This window comes from Sorex araneus, chromosome 2 (genome assembly GCF_027595985.1).
Source record: "Sorex araneus isolate mSorAra2 chromosome 2, mSorAra2.pri, whole genome shotgun sequence".
Taxonomy (NCBI): Eukaryota; Metazoa; Chordata; class Mammalia; order Eulipotyphla; family Soricidae; genus Sorex; species Sorex araneus.
In genome coordinates this window covers 77,576,614-77,583,230 of record NC_073303.1, presented here as the reverse complement: position 1 = coordinate 77,583,230, position 6,617 = coordinate 77,576,614, and positions in this window count along the sequence as shown.

Genomic DNA, 6,617 nt, shown 5'->3' with positions numbered 1-6,617 from the left:
ATTTCAGTTAAAAATATTTTTTTTGCTTTTTGAGTCTCACCCGGCGATGCTCAGGAGTTACTCCTACCTCTGCACTCAGGGATTACTCCTGGTGTTGCTCACTCAGGACACCATATGGGATGCTGGGACTCGAACCCAGGTCGGCTGCGTGCAAGGCAAATCCCTACCTGCTGTACTATTGCTCCAGCCCCTATTTAATTTATTTGCCAACCCAGCCTTAATTTTCTTGCTTTTATCTTATTCTTGGTTTTGGGGTCACATCTAGTGGTGTGCAGGACTTTCTCTGGGCTCTACTCAGGGGTGACTCCTTGGTGGGGCTCAGCGAACCATGCGGGGTGCCCAGCGATAGAACCTAGGTCAGCTGCGTGCAAGGGAAGTGCCCTTCCTGCGGTGCTTTATTAGATTAATTAATTTGCTATTTTGGTGCCATGCCTGGTGGCACTCAGGGCTTACTCCTGGTTCTGTACTTACTCAGGGATCACTCCTGATGGGCCTGGGGGACTCTATAGGGCTCCAGGGATCAAACCCAAGTAGGGCACACGCAGGGCAAGCACTCTACCTGCTGCACTGTTGTCTGGCCCCCCAGAATTTAATTAATTAATCAATTAATTGGCTTTTTGGGTCACACCCGGCGATGCTCAGGATAATCCTGGCTCTGCCCTCAGGAATTACTCCTGGCGGTGCTTGGGGGACCATATAGAATGCCGGGGATCGAACCCAGGTCAATTGCATGCAAGGAAAATACCCTCGCTGCTGTACTATTGCTCCGGCCCAGAATTTTATTTTTCATAGGGGCCACTGCCAGCATTGCTCAGCCCAGCAGGGTATACCTGATTACTTCTTATGTGGCTCAACAGTGCTCAGTGGCTATTAGGACTCCACTGTACAGTTTTCAGTGTAAATTAGTGGCTAGTTTAGGTCCTTCACGTGTGGCCGTCCACTTTTCCCAGCCCTGTTTTTCAAAAGCTGCCTTTTTCCCCTGATTGTGTGTTCTTCCCTCATTCGTTGAATTGATTATCCACATAGGCTTGATTGTTTCTGAGATCTCTATGCTTTGTTGATTTGTGTTTGTTGTTGTTTGTTTTTGCTTTGTTTTGTTTTTGGGTGATACTCAGTGGTGCTCAAGGGCCACATGTGATGTGGGATTTGTGTGTGTGTGTGTGTGTGTGTGTGTGTGTGTGTGTGTTTCTGGAGCAGGGCAGTTGCACCCAGCTGTCTCAGGGCTAAGTCCTAGCTCTACACTCCAGGATCACTCCTGGTGGGGCTCAGGGGACCACACACGGTACTGGGGATTGAACCCAGGGCAGCTGAGTGCAAGCAAGTGCCCTACTCACTGTACTATTGCTTTGGCACCAGTTCTTCTGTGTCTTTTTAATCACACAATACCATATTTTTTGGATAAGTTTCCATTTGTAAATCTGTAAATAGTGCTATTATTTAGTACCATTTTTGTTCATGGTTTTCTGGCTTTTTGGTAGTTTCTCTGTTTTCACCCCTCTCTACCGGTGGGTTCCAGTAACTCTACACTGTTATACTTAGATTCTTTTCTCCTTTGCTTTTGAGTTTCCATGATACATTGTTTTCTTTTTTTATGGCAGAGACATAGCACAGGGTAAGGCACTTGCCTTGCATGCAGCCGACCTGGGTTAGATCTCTTAATTGTGGCGCCTGCACAGGTGCTCGGGACCTTAAACCCTTAGTTGCGACACATGGCGTGGTGCTTGGTGGGGTTGTCGTGGCACCGCCGGAGGCTGTGCTGCCTGCCCATGGTCCTCATGTTTGTAGCTGGGGGCTTGCAAGGGTTTGCTCCCCTTTCCTGTGGTGCTCACACACACCTGACTGTTACGTGGAAGGAAATAGCTCGTGGTGCTGCGAGTGGCAGACAGCACACGGCCAGACTCAAACAGCAGAGCTGCCGGGACTGCACATGTGGGACACTGGGGATAGGAACTTACGACCAGATGTGAGGCAGCTGCCCTAAGTCCCTATGCTGTTTCATGGGCTCAGCAAATGGATTTTTTTTTTTTAAATTGAATCATCGTGATATACAGTTACAAAACTTTCATGTTTGAGTTTCAGTCATACAAATAATCGAACATCCATACCTCCACCCGTGCACATTCTCCACCACCAATGTCCCCAGTATACTCTCCCCCCTTTTCCAACCCTCCCCCTGCCTCTGTGGCAGATAATTTCCCCCATACTCTCTCTACTTTGGGGCATTATGGTTAGCAATATACCGAGAGGCTATCGTGTTTGGTCCTTTATCTACTTTCAGCACACATTTCCCATCTCGAACAATTCCTCCAACCATCATTGACTCAGTGATCCCTTTTTTATTCCAGCTGCCTTCTCCCAGCTCGTGAGACAGACTTCCAACCATAAAGCAATATTCCTGGCCCTTGTGTCTACTGTCCTTGGGTGTGAGTCTCATATTATGTTGCAAATGGATTTTTGATTCATTCTAGAACTCATTTTTATCACCCCCCCCCGGGTTTTACATATATATGTGGGTTATATATGGGGGCGGGGGGTTTAGATCACATCTGGTGATGCTCATGGATCATGCCTGGCAGTGCTCAGGGGACCATGATAGGTGCCAGAGATCCAATCGGGGTCAGCCACATTCAGTGTAAGTGCTGTTACCCCTATACTATCTCGTAGGACTTTTGTTTTGTTTTGTTTGGGGGGGGCACACTCAGCATTTCTCACCCTGCATTTCTCAGCGATGACTCCTGGCTCTACACCCAGGAATCAATCCTGGTGGTGCTTGGGGAACCCTATGGGGAGTCCGGGATCAAGCCTGGGTGAGTCGCATGCAAGGAAAGTGCCCTCCCCACTGTGCTATCACCTCAGCCCCTTCCCTAGAACTATCTTAATGGCCCTCGCATGCTCTTTAGGAGATGCTCCTTCCGCTGCAGTTCTTTTTCTTTTTCTTTTTTTGACTTTTTGGGTCATACCCCTCAATGCTCAGGGGCTACTCCTGGCTCTGCACTCAGGAATCACTCCTGGCAGTGCTCAGGGGACCATGTGGGATGCCAGGGATCGAACTCAGGTCGGCCTCGTGCAAGGCAAACGCCCTACCCGCCGTGCTATCACTCCAGCCCCTCCTCTGCAGTTCTTGACTCTCCCGATGAATGGGGTGGGGGCGGCGGTGGTGATCCCTCTCTTCTAGTACAGACCCAAGAATGGGGTGCCAGTTACGGGCACAGAATTCTTGCTTCTCAGGCAGTGGCCTAGATGTATGGGGTCTTCTCCACCTTTGGGTTTCCGGTGCCACTGCATCTCTGCCTCTCCCACTGGTTCTGCTGTGGTCCTTTAGTCCCTCATTGCAGAAAAGCTGATCAGCTTATTCTCGGATCTTTTTCAGAGAGAACAGACCTATCCCTGGGACACGGAAGGAGCAAAGCCCAGCCTTTTCCTTGCTGCCCTCTTAACTATATCTGGCAGTGCTCAGGGCTTACTCCTGGCTCCGCATTCAGGGGTCACTCCTGGCAAGGCTCAGGAGACCCTGTGGGGTGCTGGGGATTAAACTGGTGTCAGCTGAATGAATTTTAGGGGGATGCAAGCTTTCAATCTATCGCAGTAAGGAATGAAGCTGGGGGATAGTACAGTGGTTAGCGAACCTGGCAGGAGCCCGGCCTGGATTTCATTCCCAGTACCGACATGGTCCCCTAGAGCGTCATCAGGCCCCCAAGCACCGCCAGGTATGGCCGAGGTCCCCTAGCAACACTGGGTGTCCTGGGCAATCCTGGGTGATACAGGGCCACAGCACAGCATCCTTGGCCCTTGCTTTGAGCCACCTGCCTGGTTAACTAAGAAGCACTGGTGAGGCCTCCAGCCTCCTGAGCACTGCTTGGGGTCTCCCCAGCAACACACAAAAGTAGACTATTTTCCCACATGTTCCCAGTTTCCACTGGCTTTATTTCCCAGTGGCTTTATTTGTGCTAAGAGAAGATGTAGAGTCAGTGTGAGTGGTCAGTGTCGGGGATCAAACTGGCCACGTGCAAGACAAGTCCTTAACCCTTTGACCTGAAAGCATTTAAAATTTTATTATATTTTAGTTTTGGTGCCAGGAGCCAAATCCAGGGACTCAGCATAAGAGGGACATCAGCTATATTTTGACGTTACATCCTCAGCCCAAAACACTCACACTTTTTTGTTTGTTCAAGGTTTTTTTTTTCCATTTTTTGGGCCATACCTGGCAGTGCTCAGGGTTTGCTCCTGGCTCTGCACTCAGGGGTCACTCCTGGCAAGCACTCCGCCCACCCGCTGTATGCTCTCTCCAGTCCAAAGTGTTTCTTATTTATTTATTTATTTACTTATTTACTTATTGCCTGTTGGGTCACACCCGGCGATGCACAGGGATTTGCACTCAGGAATTACCCCTGGCGGTGCTCGGGGAACCATATGGAATCCTGGGAATCGAACCCAGGTTGGCTGCATGCAAGGCAAACGCCCTACTCACTATAATATCACTCCAGCTCCCAGTTTTTGTTTTTGTTTTTTGATTGAATAGTTTTTCACGCCTGTCTTGTGTTTTAATTCTTCATGATATGTTCAGACTAAATGCTGATGATTATGACGGCTCCTCTTGATCAGAAATCTCTGCCAGGAGGGTGTTTGTGGGTCTCTTTGGAAATGGCAAGGAGTTAAGGGAAATCAGAAAGGGGGGAAAAGGACCGACTTTGGGTCCTTTGGGGAACGATGTAAAAGAATAAACATGAAAAGCAGGTGTTGTTCACCATCTGCCTTCAGGAGCGGCTCTTCGGAGGAAGGAAAACAACTCTGATCTCCTCATTGCAGTGTTAGCGAGCGTCTGGGGACCCCCAGTGGGAAGCTCGGAGTAGCTTCTCTGCGCAGGGCCTGTGTGTGCATGGGATGGTAAAAGCAGCTCAAGGGCAAGTATCTAGGACATTGACAGCGGCGGGAATATAGGAGGTGGAAAATAAGATTTACCCAAAATCCCATCAGAGGTTTACACACTAGGTAAGGAGAAGACAAGAAGAGTTTGCCTCTTACCTTGTTGATTTAAGCAAACTAATTACATTGTATACTTCCCCACAAAGAGACTTGCAATTTGTTTCAGGAGCCTTTTTGTTCTTTTTTCAGAAAATTTTTCCTAAGGCAAATAGGAAAATCATCAGCATTTAGTCTGAATTTATCGTGAAGAATTAAAACGCAAAACAGGCATGAAAAATGATTCAATCTCAAAAAGAAACACTGGGGGCTGGAGCGATAGTACAGCGGGTAGGGCATTTGCCTTGCACGCAGCCAACCTGGGTTCGAGTCCCAGCATCCCGTTCCTTATTCTCATTTCAGAGAATCTTTCCTAAGCAAACAGTTTGAAATGCAGATCTATCTAAACAAAAATCATTTTGACAGGAACAGTCCTGTGAAATACTGGAAATGACAGTTGATGGGATATTATGAAGATCATTTAACTTGCATGTAGAAATTTATTTTTTACTAATAGTAGAAAAGGCTTATTTATAAAATAAAAAAGTAAGCCTCAGGAGTTTAGTGTAATATTCACTGTGTCACTGTATCACTATCATCCCGTTGTTCGTCGATTTACTCGAGCGGGCACCAGTAACATCTCTATGACACTCAGCCCTGAGATTTTAGCAGCCTCTCCTTACTCACCTTTCCCAATGATTGGAGGCTCTTTCAGGGTCAGGGGAATGAGACCTATTGTTACTGGTTTTTTTTTTTTTTTTTCTTTTTGGGTCACACCCAGCAATGCACAGGGGTCATTCCTGGCTCATGCACTCAGGAATTACCCCTGGCGGTGCTCAGGGGACCATATGGGATGCTGGGATTCGAACCCGGGTCAGCCGCGTGCAAGGTAAACGCCCTACCCGCTGTGCTATCACTCCAGCCCCTATTGTTACTGTTTTTAGCATATTGAATACACCACGAATAGTTTGCCAGGCTCTACTGAATGTAATATTAGCTCATTTTCCCCCAAATGTATATGAAGAAAAATACATATATTCAGTAATAAAATCTATAGAAGTAATACATCTTCCCAGTCCTATTTTTTTTTTTTTTTGCTTTTTTGGTTCACACCCGGCGATGCACAGGGGTTACTCCTGGCTCTGCACTCAGGAATTACTCCTGGCAGCGCTCAGGGGACCATATGGGATGCTGGGATTTGAACCCGGGTCGGCCGCGTGCAAGGCAAACGCCCTACCCGCTGTGCTATCACTCCAGCCTCCCCAGTCCTCTTAAATTTAGTTAATTTGGTAAATTTACCTCTTAATATTATTACAGTACAAACCTAATATATATGTAGCTATTTCTCCTCCTAGAGAAACTACTATTAATATTCTGAGCTAGTTATTTCCCAGAAGGTAATAGTTGATATTTGTGTAAAGCTCATAGATTTGAAAGGCTGTTGCATTTTTCCTTCTTATGGGTAAATTTCAAATAACTTTGGCAAATTACAATTTGTTCGGGAGAGATCAGCAGGCCGAGCTAGGTCTCCCGTGCAGGAGGGCAGGGCTCAGTCCCAGGCGCTGCATATGGTTCCTTCAGTACTGCCAGTGGTGACCACAGGGCGGGTCGGCAGGAACAGAAGAGCCTCCAGCAGTGAATCCTCAGCTTTAGGTCAA